Source organism: Hyla sarda, unplaced genomic scaffold (assembly GCF_029499605.1).
Source record: "Hyla sarda isolate aHylSar1 unplaced genomic scaffold, aHylSar1.hap1 scaffold_1185, whole genome shotgun sequence".
NCBI classification, from domain to species: domain Eukaryota; kingdom Metazoa; phylum Chordata; class Amphibia; order Anura; family Hylidae; genus Hyla; species Hyla sarda.
In genome coordinates this window covers 48255-63833 of record NW_026607808.1, presented here as the reverse complement: position 1 = coordinate 63833, position 15579 = coordinate 48255, and the positions used below count along the sequence as shown (strand labels likewise).

Genomic DNA, 15579 nt, shown 5'->3' with positions numbered 1-15579 from the left:
ATGTAACCATAGGGATTTGTGATGTCACCTAGAACCTTCACAGCAGCGACAGCTTTATGAGGAGCATCAGCACTGCTCTGCCTGAGCAGAACCATCACCGCCATAGGTTGTCAAATAACCCGGGTTTAACCCACACAGGTAAGTCCAATGGGGTGCAGGCATGTCCTCTATGCTTACAGCTTCCCGTGGGTGTTGGTTTGATACCGTTTGGGGACAGCCAAGGAGGCATCTGCAGGCAACAAAGGTAGGTGTGTGCTTGTGTGTGTGTTTCCTATGCAGATCCTAAGCCCAGTGTCACATGCAAGTAGGAGGAGTAAGAAGGGTTCCTGGCAAATCCGGGTTATGGATTGCATTTAAAAAGGCCCCGTGGGAGTGCAATGGGCCCCTGTCTTGCTGCTTAGCAATAATGGTATGGGTTTAGGTTCTGCTGTGTGTACTGGTGGTTGACTGCCCCCCAGCCCAGAGTGTGCATGGAAAATTGTCTGGCAGCCTCCCTGACAGCAAGCAGTGATAGTGCCCATGAAGGGGACCTTGTTGGGCCCGCCCCTTTCACGGTTATCGCTTCTCGGCCTTTTGGCTAAGATCAAGTGTAGTATCTGTTCTTATCAGTTTAATATCTGATACGTCCCCTATCTGGGGACCATATATTAAATGGATTTTTGAGAACGGGGGCCGATTTCGAAGCTTGCTTCCGTCGCCCTATGCATTGACCCGATATGGCAGTATCTTCGGGTACAGTGCACCACCCCCTTACAGGGTTAAAAAGAAAGATTCCTACTTTCATTGCTACCTGCTTGCTGGCTAGCCAGCTAGCCAGCCCTGTGGGCCTTGCTGCTGCTGCAGCCAAAAAACAAAAGGTGGTGCTGCTGCTGCTGCTTCTGCTGCTTCTGCTTGTGTCTGGCCGCTGTTGGAGCGTCCAGGCACAGGACTTCTGCTGCTGCTGACTAAATGGCCTCCTTAATTGGATCATTTGAGTAGCCAGCACACCTGTGCAGGTAGGGCATGACATGATAGGCAGCTGCCTTGATAGCGGGTGGGTGCTGAATGTTCCTAATTGACAAAATAAGATTAATGCTTATGAAGAAATATAAAATCTCATCCCTTCCCCAATATCGCGCCACACCCCTACCCCTTAATTCCCTGGTTGAACTTGATGGACATATGTCTTTTTTCGACCGTACTAACTATGTAACTATGTAACATAACATGGGGGGGGGGTCTCCTGGCTGTTCACACAGGTGTGTCATTGCTGTACATTGACCATGCATTGCTTCTGTGGTATTGCAAAGGCAAAGACAAATGCTTCCAGCCATCCATTGCACTAATGGATTGGTCATCAGCTGGCTGTCTATGTCCCGCATCAATATAGACCAAAGTACAGAGGGTTAGGCTATGCTATTGTGCACCTACCTGATGCATCAGAAGGTGCGAGGCCCTTGCTAAATTCTGTGCACAGACTTTAAGATCTATACTTTAGACTGTATCTAAACCTGCTCCAACATGGACTGACATTCTGGCCTACTTTCAGCCGATGCGACTTGTCTGTCGCTGAACAGTCGCTTTTTATGTATTCAGCACTTATGTATAATGTTGTAAAAATGCTCTAGAAGCTAAAGTCGCAGAAATGTCACACATATTTGGCCTGCAACTTTCTGTGCGACAAATTCAGACAGGAAAAATCAGTATAAATCCTTAGAAAATTATCCCCCAGTGTCTCCATCTGCTGGCGGTATTGAATAAGCATTGCTGCACTGATGGGGTATGCATTAGACGAAAAAAAAGAAGAAAAAGAAGAATAATACGCCCAGAAAAGAGGCGAAAAGGAGAAAAACGTAAAAAAACGTGAAAAAAAAGTAAGAGGAAGAGAAGGGAAAAAAAGGTGGAAATGGGTTTAAAAGTGATTTCGGCGGAGAAATATATATATATATATATATATATATATATATATATATATATACGCGCACACACACACATATATATAAACGTATTCTCCGTTGAGATATTGCAGCCGCTGCTGTGTCCAGGCCCAGGAGCCTTAGCACTGTGCTGTGATGTCACTCAATACCACTGACATCACTAGGTGTAAACAACATCTCTCCTTTGCTGTGTATGTGACTATGGAGCTGTTTGGTGATGTCGTCTATTATGGCCTTCATAGAAGCAACAGGAGATTGTTGCATCCATCTAGAACCCTCAGAACTACAGTGCTATGATGTCACTCACTTCCACAGGCCTTGCAGAGTGTAAACAACAACAACCCAGCTTTGTTGTGTATGTAACCATAGGGATTTGTGATGTCACCTAGAACCTTCACAGCAGCGACAGCTTTATGAGGAGCATCAGCACTGCTCTGCCTGAGCAGAACCATCACCGCCATAGGTTGTCAAATAACCCGGGTTTAACCCACACAGGTAAGTCCAATGGGGTGCAGGCATGTCCTCTATGCTTACAGCTTCCCGTGGGTGTTGGTTTGATACCGTTTGGGGACAGCCAAGGAGGCATCTGCAGGCAACAAAGGTAGGTGTGTGCTTGTGTGTGTGTTTCCTATGCAGATCCTAAGCCCAGTGTCACATGCAAGTAGGAGGAGTAAGAAGGGTTCCTGGCAAATCCGGGTTATGGATTGCATTTAAAAAGGCCCCGTGGGAGTGCAATGGGCCCCTGTCTTGCTGCTTAGCAATAATGGTATGGGTTTAGGTTCTGCTGTGTGTACTGGTGGTTGACTGCCCCCCAGCCCAGAGTGTGCATGGAAAATTGTCTGGCAGCCTCCCTGACAGCAAGCAGTGATAGTGCCCATGAAGGGGACCTTGTTGGGCCCGCCCCTTTCACGGTTATCGCTTCTCGGCCTTTTGGCTAAGATCAAGTGTAGTATCTGTTCTTATCAGTTTAATATCTGATACGTCCCCTATCTGGGGACCATATATTAAATGGATTTTTGAGAACGGGGGCCGATTTCGAAGCTTGCTTCCGTCGCCCTATGCATTGACCCGATATGGCAGTATCTTCGGGTACAGTGCACCACCCCCTTACAGGGTTAAAAAGAAAGATTCCTACTTTCATTGCTACCTGCTTGCTGGCTAGCCAGCTAGCCAGCCCTGTGGGCCTTGCTGCTGCTGCAGCCAAAAAACAAAAGGTGGTGCTGCTGCTGCTGCTTCTGCTGCTTCTGCTTGTGTCTGGCCGCTGTTGGAGCGTCCAGGCACAGGACTTCTGCTGCTGCTGACTAAATGGCCTCCTTAATTGGATCATTTGAGTAGCCAGCACACCTGTGCAGGTAGGGCATGACATGATAGGCAGCTGCCTTGATAGCGGGTGGGTGCTGAATGTTCCTAATTGACAAAATAAGATTAATGCTTATGAAGAAATATAAAATCTCATCCCTTCCCCAATATCGCGCCACACCCCTACCCCTTAATTCCCTGGTTGAACTTGATGGACATATGTCTTTTTTCGACCGTACTAACTATGTAACTATGTAACATAACATGGGGGGGGGGTCTCCTGGCTGTTCACACAGGTGTGTCATTGCTGTACATTGACCATGCATTGCTTCTGTGGTATTGCAAAGGCAAAGACAAATGCTTCCAGCCATCCATTGCACTAATGGATTGGTCATCAGCTGGCTGTCTATGTCCCGCATCAATATAGACCAAAGTACAGAGGGTTAGGCTATGCTATTGTGCACCTACCTGATGCATCAGAAGGTGCGAGGCCCTTGCTAAATTCTGTGCACAGACTTTAAGATCTATACTTTAGACTGTATCTAAACCTGCTCCAACATGGACTGACATTCTGGCCTACTTTCAGCCGATGCGACTTGTCTGTCGCTGAACAGTCGCTTTTTATGTATTCAGCACCTATGTATAATGTTGTAAAAATGCTCTAGAAGCTAAAGTCGCAGAAATGTCACACATATTTGGCCTGCAACTTTCTGTGCGACAAATTCAGACAGGAAAAATCAGTATAAATCCTTAGAAAATTATCCCCCAGTGTCTCCATCTGCTGGCGGTATTGAATAAGCATTGCTGCACTGATGGGGTATGCATTAGACGAAAAAAAAGAAGAAAAAGAAGAATAATACGCCCAGAAAAGAGGCGAAAAGGAGAAAAACGTAAAAAAACGTGAAAAAAAAGTAAGAGGAAGAGAAGGGAAAAAAAGGTGGAAATGGGTTTAAAAGTGATTTCGGCGGAGAAATATATATATATATATATATATATATATATATATATATATATATACGCGCACACACACACATATATATAAACGTATTCTCCGTTGAGATATTGCAGCCGCTGCTGTGTCCAGGCCCAGGAGCCTTAGCACTGTGCTGTGATGTCACTCAATACCACTGACATCACTAGGTGTAAACAACATCTCTCCTTTGCTGTGTATGTGACTATGGAGCTGTTTGGTGATGTCGTCTATTATGGCCTTCATAGAAGCAACAGGAGATTGTTGCATCCATCTAGAACCCTCAGAACTACAGTGCTATGATGTCACTCACTTCCACAGGCCTTGCAGAGTGTAAACAACAACAACCCAGCTTTGTTGTGTATGTAACCATAGGGATTTGTGATGTCACCTAGAACCTTCACAGCAGCGACAGCTTTATGAGGAGCATCAGCACTGCTCTGCCTGAGCAGAACCATCACCGCCATAGGTTGTCAAATAACCCGGGTTTAACCCACACAGGTAAGTCCAATGGGGTGCAGGCATGTCCTCTATGCTTACAGCTTCCCGTGGGTGTTGGTTTGATACCGTTTGGGGACAGCCAAGGAGGCATCTGCAGGCAACAAAGGTAGGTGTGTGCTTGTGTGTGTGTTTCCTATGCAGATCCTAAGCCCAGTGTCACATGCAAGTAGGAGGAGTAAGAAGGGTTCCTGGCAAATCCGGGTTATGGATTGCATTTAAAAAGGCCCCGTGGGAGTGCAATGGGCCCCTGTCTTGCTGCTTAGCAATAATGGTATGGGTTTAGGTTCTGCTGTGTGTACTGGTGGTTGACTGCCCCCCAGCCCAGAGTGTGCATGGAAAATTGTCTGGCAGCCTCCCTGACAGCAAGCAGTGATAGTGCCCATGAAGGGGACCTTGTTGGGCCCGCCCCTTTCACGGTTATCGCTTCTCGGCCTTTTGGCTAAGATCAAGTGTAGTATCTGTTCTTATCAGTTTAATATCTGATACGTCCCCTATCTGGGGACCATATATTAAATGGATTTTTGAGAACGGGGGCCGATTTCGAAGCTTGCTTCCGTCGCCCTATGCATTGACCCGATATGGCAGTATCTTCGGGTACAGTGCACCACCCCCTTACAGGGTTAAAAAGAAAGATTCCTACTTTCATTGCTACCTGCTTGCTGGCTAGCCAGCTAGCCAGCCCTGTGGGCCTTGCTGCTGCTGCAGCCAAAAAACAAAAGGTGGTGCTGCTGCTGCTGCTTCTGCTGCTTCTGCTTGTGTCTGGCCGCTGTTGGAGCGTCCAGGCACAGGACTTCTGCTGCTGCTGACTAAATGGCCTCCTTAATTGGATCATTTGAGTAGCCAGCACACCTGTGCAGGTAGGGCATGACATGATAGGCAGCTGCCTTGATAGCGGGTGGGTGCTGAATGTTCCTAATTGACAAAATAAGATTAATGCTTATGAAGAAATATAAAATCTCATCCCTTCCCCAATATCGCGCCACACCCCTACCCCTTAATTCCCTGGTTGAACTTGATGGACATATGTCTTTTTTCGACCGTACTAACTATGTAACTATGTAACATAACATGGGGGGGGGGGTCTCCTGGCTGTTCACACAGGTGTGTCATTGCTGTACATTGACCATGCATTGCTTCTGTGGTATTGCAAAGGCAAAGACAAATGCTTCCAGCCATCCATTGCACTAATGGATTGGTCATCAGCTGGCTGTCTATGTCCCGCATCAATATAGACCAAAGTACAGAGGGTTAGGCTATGCTATTGTGCACCTACCTGATGCATCAGAAGGTGCGAGGCCCTTGCTAAATTCTGTGCACAGACTTTGAGATCTATACTTTAGACTGTATCTAAACCTGCTCCAACATGGACTGACATTCTGGCCTACTTTCAGCCGATGCGACTTGTCTGTCGCTGAACAGTCGCTTTTTATGTATTCAGCACCTATGTATAATGTTGTAAAAATGCTCTAGAAGCTAAAGTCGCAGAAATGTCACACATATTTGGCCTGCAACTTTCTGTGCGACAAATTCAGACAGGAAAAATCAGTATAAATCCTTAGAAAATTATCCCCCAGTGTCTCCATCTGCTGGCGGTATTGAATAAGCATTGCTGCACTGATGGGGTATGCATTAGACGAAAAAAAAGAAGAAAAAGAAGAATAATACGCCCAGAAAAGAGGCGAAAAGGAGAAAAACGTAAAAAAACGTGAAAAAAAAGTAAGAGGAAGAGAAGGGAAAAAAAGGTGGAAATGGGTTTAAAAGTGATTTCGGCGGAGAAATATATATATATATATATATATATATATATATATATATATATACGCGCACACACACACATATATATAAACGTATTCTCCGTTGAGATATTGCAGCCGCTGCTGTGTCCAGGCCCAGGAGCCTTAGCACTGTGCTGTGATGTCACTCAATACCACTGACATCACTAGGTGTAAACAACATCTCTCCTTTGCTGTGTATGTGACTATGGAGCTGTTTGGTGATGTCGTCTATTATGGCCTTCATAGAAGCAACAGGAGATTGTTGCATCCATCTAGAACCCTCAGAACTACAGTGCTATGATGTCACTCACTTCCACAGGCCTTGCAGAGTGTAAACAACAACAACCCAGCTTTGTTGTGTATGTAACCATAGGGATTTGTGATGTCACCTAGAACCTTCACAGCAGCGACAGCTTTATGAGGAGCATCAGCACTGCTCTGCCTGAGCAGAACCATCACCGCCATAGGTTGTCAAATAACCCGGGTTTAACCCACACAGGTAAGTCCAATGGGGTGCAGGCATGTCCTCTATGCTTACAGCTTCCCGTGGGTGTTGGTTTGATACCGTTTGGGGACAGCCAAGGAGGCATCTGCAGGCAACAAAGGTAGGTGTGTGCTTGTGTGTGTGTTTCCTATGCAGATCCTAAGCCCAGTGTCACATGCAAGTAGGAGGAGTAAGAAGGGTTCCTGGCAAATCCGGGTTATGGATTGCATTTAAAAAGGCCCCGTGGGAGTGCAATGGGCCCCTGTCTTGCTGCTTAGCAATAATGGTATGGGTTTAGGTTCTGCTGTGTGTACTGGTGGTTGACTGCCCCCCAGCCCAGAGTGTGCATGGAAAATTGTCTGGCAGCCTCCCTGACAGCAAGCAGTGATAGTGCCCATGAAGGGGACCTTGTTGGGCCCGCCCCTTTCACGGTTATCGCTTCTCGGCCTTTTGGCTAAGATCAAGTGTAGTATCTGTTCTTATCAGTTTAATATCTGATACGTCCCCTATCTGGGGACCATATATTAAATGGATTTTTGAGAACGGGGGCCGATTTCGAAGCTTGCTTCCGTCGCCCTATGCATTGACCCGATATGGCAGTATCTTCGGGTACAGTGCACCACCCCCTTACAGGGTTAAAAAGAAAGATTCCTACTTTCATTGCTACCTGCTTGCTGGCTAGCCAGCTAGCCAGCCCTGTGGGCCTTGCTGCTGCTGCAGCCAAAAAACAAAAGGTGGTGCTGCTGCTGCTGCTTCTGCTGCTTCTGCTTGTGTCTGGCCGCTGTTGGAGCGTCCAGGCACAGGACTTCTGCTGCTGCTGACTAAATGGCCTCCTTAATTGGATCATTTGAGTAGCCAGCACACCTGTGCAGGTAGGGCATGACATGATAGGCAGCTGCCTTGATAGCGGGTGGGTGCTGAATGTTCCTAATTGACAAAATAAGATTAATGCTTATGAAGAAATATAAAATCTCATCCCTTCCCCAATATCGCGCCACACCCCTACCCCTTAATTCCCTGGTTGAACTTGATGGACATATGTCTTTTTTCGACCGTACTAACTATGTAACTATGTAACATAACATGGGGGGGGGTCTCCTGGCTGTTCACACAGGTGTGTCATTGCTGTACATTGACCATACATTGCTTCTGTGGTATTGCAAAGGCAAAGACAAATGCTTCCAGCCATCCATTGCACTAATGGATTGGTCATCAGCTGGCTGTCTATGTCCCGCATCAATATAGACCAAAGTACAGAGGGTTAGGCTATGCTATTGTGCACCTACCTGATGCATCAGAAGGTGCGAGGCCCTTGCTAAATTCTGTGCACAGACTTTGAGATCTATACTTTAGACTGTATCTAAACCTGCTCCAACATGGACTGACATTCTGGCCTACTTTCAGCCGATGCGACTTGTCTGTCGCTGAACAGTCGCTTTTTATGTATTCAGCACCTATGTATAATGTTGTAAAAATGCTCTAGAAGCTAAAGTCGCAGAAATGTCACACATATTTGGCCTGCAACTTTCTGTGCGACAAATTCAGACAGGAAAAATCAGTATAAATCCTTAGAAAATTATCCCCCAGTGTCTCCATCTGCTGGCGGTATTGAATAAGCATTGCTGCACTGATGGGGTATGCATTAGACGAAAAAAAAGAAGAAAAAGAAGAATAATACGCCCAGAAAAGAGGCGAAAAGGAGAAAAACGTAAAAAAACGTGAAAAAAAAGTAAGAGGAAGAGAAGGGAAAAAAAGGTGGAAATGGGTTTAAAAGTGATTTCGGCGGAGAAATATATATATATATATATATATATATATATATATATATATATATACGCGCACACACACACATATATATAAACGTATTCTCCGTTGAGATATTGCAGCCGCTGCTGTGTCCAGGCCCAGGAGCCTTAGCACTGTGCTGTGATGTCACTCAATACCACTGACATCACTAGGTGTAAACAACATCTCTCCTTTGCTGTGTATGTGACTATGGAGCTGTTTGGTGATGTCGTCTATTATGGCCTTCATAGAAGCAACAGGAGATTGTTGCATCCATCTAGAACCCTCAGAACTACAGTGCTATGATGTCACTCACTTCCACAGGCCTTGCAGAGTGTAAACAACAACAACCCAGCTTTGTTGTGTATGTAACCATAGGGATTTGTGATGTCACCTAGAACCTTCACAGCAGCGACAGCTTTATGAGGAGCATCAGCACTGCTCTGCCTGAGCAGAACCATCACCGCCATAGGTTGTCAAATAACCCGGGTTTAACCCACACAGGTAAGTCCAATGGGGTGCAGGCATGTCCTCTATGCTTACAGCTTCCCGTGGGTGTTGGTTTGATACCGTTTGGGGACAGCCAAGGAGGCATCTGCAGGCAACAAAGGTAGGTGTGTGCTTGTGTGTGTGTTTCCTATGCAGATCCTAAGCCCAGTGTCACATGCAAGTAGGAGGAGTAAGAAGGGTTCCTGGCAAATCCGGGTTATGGATTGCATTTAAAAAGGCCCCGTGGGAGTGCAATGGGCCCCTGTCTTGCTGCTTAGCAATAATGGTATGGGTTTAGGTTCTGCTGTGTGTACTGGTGGTTGACTGCCCCCCAGCCCAGAGTGTGCATGGAAAATTGTCTGGCAGCCTCCCTGACAGCAAGCAGTGATAGTGCCCATGAAGGGGACCTTGTTGGGCCCGCCCCTTTCACGGTTATCGCTTCTCGGCCTTTTGGCTAAGATCAAGTGTAGTATCTGTTCTTATCAGTTTAATATCTGATACGTCCCCTATCTGGGGACCATATATTAAATGGATTTTTGAGAACGGGGGCCGATTTCGAAGCTTGCTTCCGTCGCCCTATGCATTGACCCGATATGGCAGTATCTTCGGGTACAGTGCACCACCCCCTTACAGGGTTAAAAAGAAAGATTCCTACTTTCATTGCTACCTGCTTGCTGGCTAGCCAGCTAGCCAGCCCTGTGGGCCTTGCTGCTGCTGCAGCCAAAAAACAAAAGGTGGTGCTGCTGCTGCTGCTTCTGCTGCTTCTGCTTGTGTCTGGCCGCTGTTGGAGCGTCCAGGCACAGGACTTCTGCTGCTGCTGACTAAATGGCCTCCTTAATTGGATCATTTGAGTAGCCAGCACACCTGTGCAGGTAGGGCATGACATGATAGGCAGCTGCCTTGATAGCGGGTGGGTGCTGAATGTTCCTAATTGACAAAATAAGATTAATGCTTATGAAGAAATATAAAATCTCATCCCTTCCCCAATATCGCGCCACACCCCTACCCCTTAATTCCCTGGTTGAACTTGATGGACATATGTCTTTTTTCGACCGTACTAACTATGTAACTATGTAACATAACATGGGGGGGGGTCTCCTGGCTGTTCACACAGGTGTGTCATTGCTGTACATTGACCATACATTGCTTCTGTGGTATTGCAAAGGCAAAGACAAATGCTTCCAGCCATCCATTGCACTAATGGATTGGTCATCAGCTGGCTGTCTATGTCCCGCATCAATATAGACCAAAGTACAGAGGGTTAGGCTATGCTATTGTGCACCTACCTGATGCATCAGAAGGTGCGAGGCCCTTGCTAAATTCTGTGCACAGACTTTGAGATCTATACTTTAGACTGTATCTAAACCTGCTCCAACATGGACTGACATTCTGGCCTACTTTCAGCCGATGCGACTTGTCTGTCGCTGAACAGTCGCTTTTTATGTATTCAGCACCTATGTATAATGTTGTAAAAATGCTCTAGAAGCTAAAGTCGCAGAAATGTCACACATATTTGGCCTGCAACTTTCTGTGCGACAAATTCAGACAGGAAAAATCAGTATAAATCCTTAGAAAATTATCCCCCAGTGTCTCCATCTGCTGGCGGTATTGAATAAGCATTGCTGCACTGATGGGGTATGCATTAGACGAAAAAAAAGAAGAAAAAGAAGAATAATACGCCCAGAAAAGAGGCGAAAAGGAGAAAAACGTAAAAAAACGTGAAAAAAAAGTAAGAGGAAGAGAAGGGAAAAAAAGGTGGAAATGGGTTTAAAAGTGATTTCGGCGGAGAAATATATATATATATATATATATATATATATATATATACGCGCACACACACACATATATATAAACGTATTCTCCGTTGAGATATTGCAGCCGCTGCTGTGTCCAGGCCCAGGAGCCTTAGCACTGTGCTGTGATGTCACTCAATACCACTGACATCACTAGGTGTAAACAACATCTCTCCTTTGCTGTGTATGTGACTATGGAGCTGTTTGGTGATGTCGTCTATTATGGCCTTCATAGAAGCAACAGGAGATTGTTGCATCCATCTAGAACCCTCAGAACTACAGTGCTATGATGTCACTCACTTCCACAGGCCTTGCAGAGTGTAAACAACAACAACCCAGCTTTGTTGTGTATGTAACCATAGGGATTTGTGATGTCACCTAGAACCTTCACAGCAGCGACAGCTTTATGAGGAGCATCAGCACTGCTCTGCCTGAGCAGAACCATCACCGCCATAGGTTGTCAAATAACCCGGGTTTAACCCACACAGGTAAGTCCAATGGGGTGCAGGCATGTCCTCTATGCTTACAGCTTCCCGTGGGTGTTGGTTTGATACCGTTTGGGGACAGCCAAGGAGGCATCTGCAGGCAACAAAGGTAGGTGTGTGCTTGTGTGTGTGTTTCCTATGCAGATCCTAAGCCCAGTGTCACATGCAAGTAGGAGGAGTAAGAAGGGTTCCTGGCAAATCCGGGTTATGGATTGCATTTAAAAAGGCCCCGTGGGAGTGCAATGGGCCCCTGTCTTGCTGCTTAGCAATAATGGTATGGGTTTAGGTTCTGCTGTGTGTACTGGTGGTTGACTGCCCCCCAGCCCAGAGTGTGCATGGAAAATTGTCTGGCAGCCTCCCTGACAGCAAGCAGTGATAGTGCCCATGAAGGGGACCTTGTTGGGCCCGCCCCTTTCACGGTTATCGCTTCTCGGCCTTTTGGCTAAGATCAAGTGTAGTATCTGTTCTTATCAGTTTAATATCTGATACGTCCCCTATCTGGGGACCATATATTAAATGGATTTTTGAGAACGGGGGCCGATTTCGAAGCTTGCTTCCGTCGCCCTATGCATTGACCCGATATGGCAGTATCTTCGGGTACAGTGCACCACCCCCTTACAGGGTTAAAAAGAAAGATTCCTACTTTCATTGCTACCTGCTTGCTGGCTAGCCAGCTAGCCAGCCCTGTGGGCCTTGCTGCTGCTGCAGCCAAAAAACAAAAGGTGGTGCTGCTGCTGCTGCTTCTGCTGCTTCTGCTTGTGTCTGGCCGCTGTTGGAGCGTCCAGGCACAGGACTTCTGCTGCTGCTGACTAAATGGCCTCCTTAATTGGATCATTTGAGTAGCCAGCACACCTGTGCAGGTAGGGCATGACATGATAGGCAGCTGCCTTGATAGCGGGTGGGTGCTGAATGTTCCTAATTGACAAAATAAGATTAATGCTTATGAAGAAATATAAAATCTCATCCCTTCCCCAATATCGCGCCACACCCCTACCCCTTAATTCCCTGGTTGAACTTGATGGACATATGTCTTTTTTCGACCGTACTAACTATGTAACTATGTAACATAACATGGGGGGGGGTCTCCTGGCTGTTCACACAGGTGTGTCATTGCTGTACATTGACCATGCATTGCTTCTGTGGTATTGCAAAGGCAAAGACAAATGCTTCCAGCCATCCATTGCACTAATGGATTGGTCATCAGCTGGCTGTCTATGTCCCGCATCAATATAGACCAAAGTACAGAGGGTTAGGCTATGCTATTGTGCACCTACCTGATGCATCAGAAGGTGCGAGGCCCTTGCTAAATTCTGTGCACAGACTTTAAGATCTATACTTTAGACTGTATCTAAACCTGCTCCAACATGGACTGACATTCTGGCCTACTTTCAGCCGATGCGACTTGTCTGTCGCTGAACAGTCGCTTTTTATGTATTCAGCACCTATGTATAATGTTGTAAAAATGCTCTAGAAGCTAAAGTCGCAGAAATGTCACACATATTTGGCCTGCAACTTTCTGTGCGACAAATTCAGACAGGAAAAATCAGTATAAATCCTTAGAAAATTATCCCCCAGTGTCTCCATCTGCTGGCGGTATTGAATAAGCATTGCTGCACTGATGGGGTATGCATTAGACGAAAAAAAAGAAGAAAAAGAAGAATAATACGCCCAGAAAAGAGGCGAAAAGGAGAAAAACGTAAAAAAACGTGAAAAAAAAGTAAGAGGAAGAGAAGGGAAAAAAAGGTGGAAATGGGTTTAAAAGTGATTTCGGCGGAGAAATATATATATATATATATATATATATATATATATATATATATATACGCGCACACACACACATATATATAAACGTATTCTCCGTTGAGATATTGCAGCCGCTGCTGTGTCCAGGCCCAGGAGCCTTAGCACTGTGCTGTGATGTCACTCAATACCACTGACATCACTAGGTGTAAACAACATCTCTCCTTTGCTGTGTATGTGACTATGGAGCTGTTTGGTGATGTCGTCTATTATGGCCTTCATAGAAGCAACAGGAGATTGTTGCATCCATCTAGAACCCTCAGAACTACAGTGCTATGATGTCACTCACTTCCACAGGCCTTGCAGAGTGTAAACAACAACAACCCAGCTTTGTTGTGTATGTAACCATAGGGATTTGTGATGTCACCTAGAACCTTCACAGCAGCGACAGCTTTATGAGGAGCATCAGCACTGCTCTGCCTGAGCAGAACCATCACCGCCATAGGTTGTCAAATAACCCGGGTTTAACCCACACAGGTAAGTCCAATGGGGTGCAGGCATGTCCTCTATGCTTACAGCTTCCCGTGGGTGTTGGTTTGATACCGTTTGGGGACAGCCAAGGAGGCATCTGCAGGCAACAAAGGTAGGTGTGTGCTTGTGTGTGTGTTTCCTATGCAGATCCTAAGCCCAGTGTCACATGCAAGTAGGAGGAGTAAGAAGGGTTCCTGGCAAATCCGGGTTATGGATTGCATTTAAAAAGGCCCCGTGGGAGTGCAATGGGCCCCTGTCTTGCTGCTTAGCAATAATGGTATGGGTTTAGGTTCTGCTGTGTGTACTGGTGGTTGACTGCCCCCCAGCCCAGAGTGTGCATGGAAAATTGTCTGGCAGCCTCCCTGACAGCAAGCAGTGATAGTGCCCATGAAGGGGACCTTGTTGGGCCCGCCCCTTTCACGGTTATCGCTTCTCGGCCTTTTGGCTAAGATCAAGTGTAGTATCTGTTCTTATCAGTTTAATATCTGATACGTCCCCTATCTGGGGACCATATATTAAATGGATTTTTGAGAACGGGGGCCGATTTCGAAGCTTGCTTCCGTCGCCCTATGCATTGACCCGATATGGCAGTATCTTCGGGTACAGTGCACCACCCCCTTACAGGGTTAAAAAGAAAGATTCCTACTTTCATTGCTACCTGCTTGCTGGCTAGCCAGCTAGCCAGCCCTGTGGGCCTTGCTGCTGCTGCAGCCAAAAAACAAAAGGTGGTGCTGCTGCTGCTGCTTCTGCTGCTTCTGCTTGTGTCTGGCCGCTGTTGGAGCGTCCAGGCACAGGACTTCTGCTGCTGCTGACTAAATGGCCTCCTTAATTGGATCATTTGAGTAGCCAGCACACCTGTGCAGGTAGGGCATGACATGATAGGCAGCTGCCTTGATAGCGGGTGGGTGCTGAATGTTCCTAATTGACAAAATAAGATTAATGCTTATGAAGAAATATAAAATCTCATCCCTTCCCCAATATCGCGCCACACCCCTACCCCTTAATTCCCTGGTTGAACTTGATGGACATATGTCTTTTTTCGACCGTACTAACTATGTAACTATGTAACATAACATGGGGGGGGGGTCTCCTGGCTGTTCACACAGGTGTGTCATTGCTGTACATTGACCATGCATTGCTTCTGTGGTATTGCAAAGGCAAAGACAAATGCTTCCAGCCATCCATTGCACTAATGGATTGGTCATCAGCTGGCTGTCTATGTCCCGCATCAATATAGACCAAAGTACAGAGGGTTAGGCTATGCTATTGTGCACCTACCTGATGCATCAGAAGGTGCGAGGCCCTTGCTAAATTCTGTGCACAGACTTTGAGATCTATACTTTAGACTGTATCTAAACCTGCTCCAACATGGACTGACATTCTGGCCTACTTTCAGCCGATGCGACTTGTCTGTCGCTGAACAGTCGCTTTTTATGTATTCAGCACCTATGTATAATGTTGTAAAAATGCTCTAGAAGCTAAAGTCGCAGAAATGTCACACATATTTGGCCTGCAACTTTCTGTGCGACAAATTCAGACAGGAAAAATCAGTATAAATCCTTAGAAAATTATCCCCCAGTGTCTCCATCTGCTGGCGGTATTGAATAAGCATTGCTGCACTGATGGGGTATGCATTAGACGAAAAAAAAGAAGAAAAAGAAGAATAATACGCCCAGAAAAGAGGCGAAAAGGAGAAAAACGTAAAAAAACGTGAAAAAAAAGTAAGAGGAAGAGAAGGGAAAAAAAGGTGGAAATGGGTTTAAAAGTGATTTCGGCGGAGAAATATATATATATATATATATATATATATA

General features: G+C 46.0%; 7 non-coding genes across 7 annotated transcripts; all 7 read left to right on the top strand.

Annotated features, from left to right (window-relative positions):
- The first annotated feature begins 557 nt into the window (after positions 1-557).
- Positions 558-748, top strand: LOC130302880 (U2 spliceosomal RNA). The gene has a single exon (XR_008853024.1). It is a non-coding gene; the product is annotated as a U2 spliceosomal RNA (small nuclear RNA).
- A 2082-nt stretch (positions 749-2830) lies between these two features.
- Positions 2831-3021, top strand: LOC130302879 (U2 spliceosomal RNA). The gene has a single exon (XR_008853023.1). It is a non-coding gene; the product is annotated as a U2 spliceosomal RNA (small nuclear RNA).
- Positions 3022-5105: 2084 nt separating this feature from the next.
- Positions 5106-5296, top strand: LOC130302878 (U2 spliceosomal RNA). The gene has a single exon (XR_008853022.1). It is a non-coding gene; the product is annotated as a U2 spliceosomal RNA (small nuclear RNA).
- A 2083-nt stretch (positions 5297-7379) lies between these two features.
- On the top strand, positions 7380-7570 carry LOC130302877 (U2 spliceosomal RNA). The gene has a single exon (XR_008853021.1). It is a non-coding gene; the product is annotated as a U2 spliceosomal RNA (small nuclear RNA).
- A 2083-nt stretch (positions 7571-9653) lies between these two features.
- LOC130302876 (U2 spliceosomal RNA) lies at positions 9654-9844 on the top strand. The gene has a single exon (XR_008853020.1). It is a non-coding gene; the product is annotated as a U2 spliceosomal RNA (small nuclear RNA).
- A 2075-nt stretch (positions 9845-11919) lies between these two features.
- On the top strand, positions 11920-12110 carry LOC130302874 (U2 spliceosomal RNA). Its single transcript, XR_008853018.1, has one exon. It is a non-coding gene; the product is annotated as a U2 spliceosomal RNA (small nuclear RNA).
- A 2083-nt stretch (positions 12111-14193) lies between these two features.
- LOC130302873 (U2 spliceosomal RNA) lies at positions 14194-14384 on the top strand. The gene has a single exon (XR_008853017.1). It is a non-coding gene; the product is annotated as a U2 spliceosomal RNA (small nuclear RNA).
- The last annotated feature ends 1195 nt before the right edge of the window (positions 14385-15579 follow it).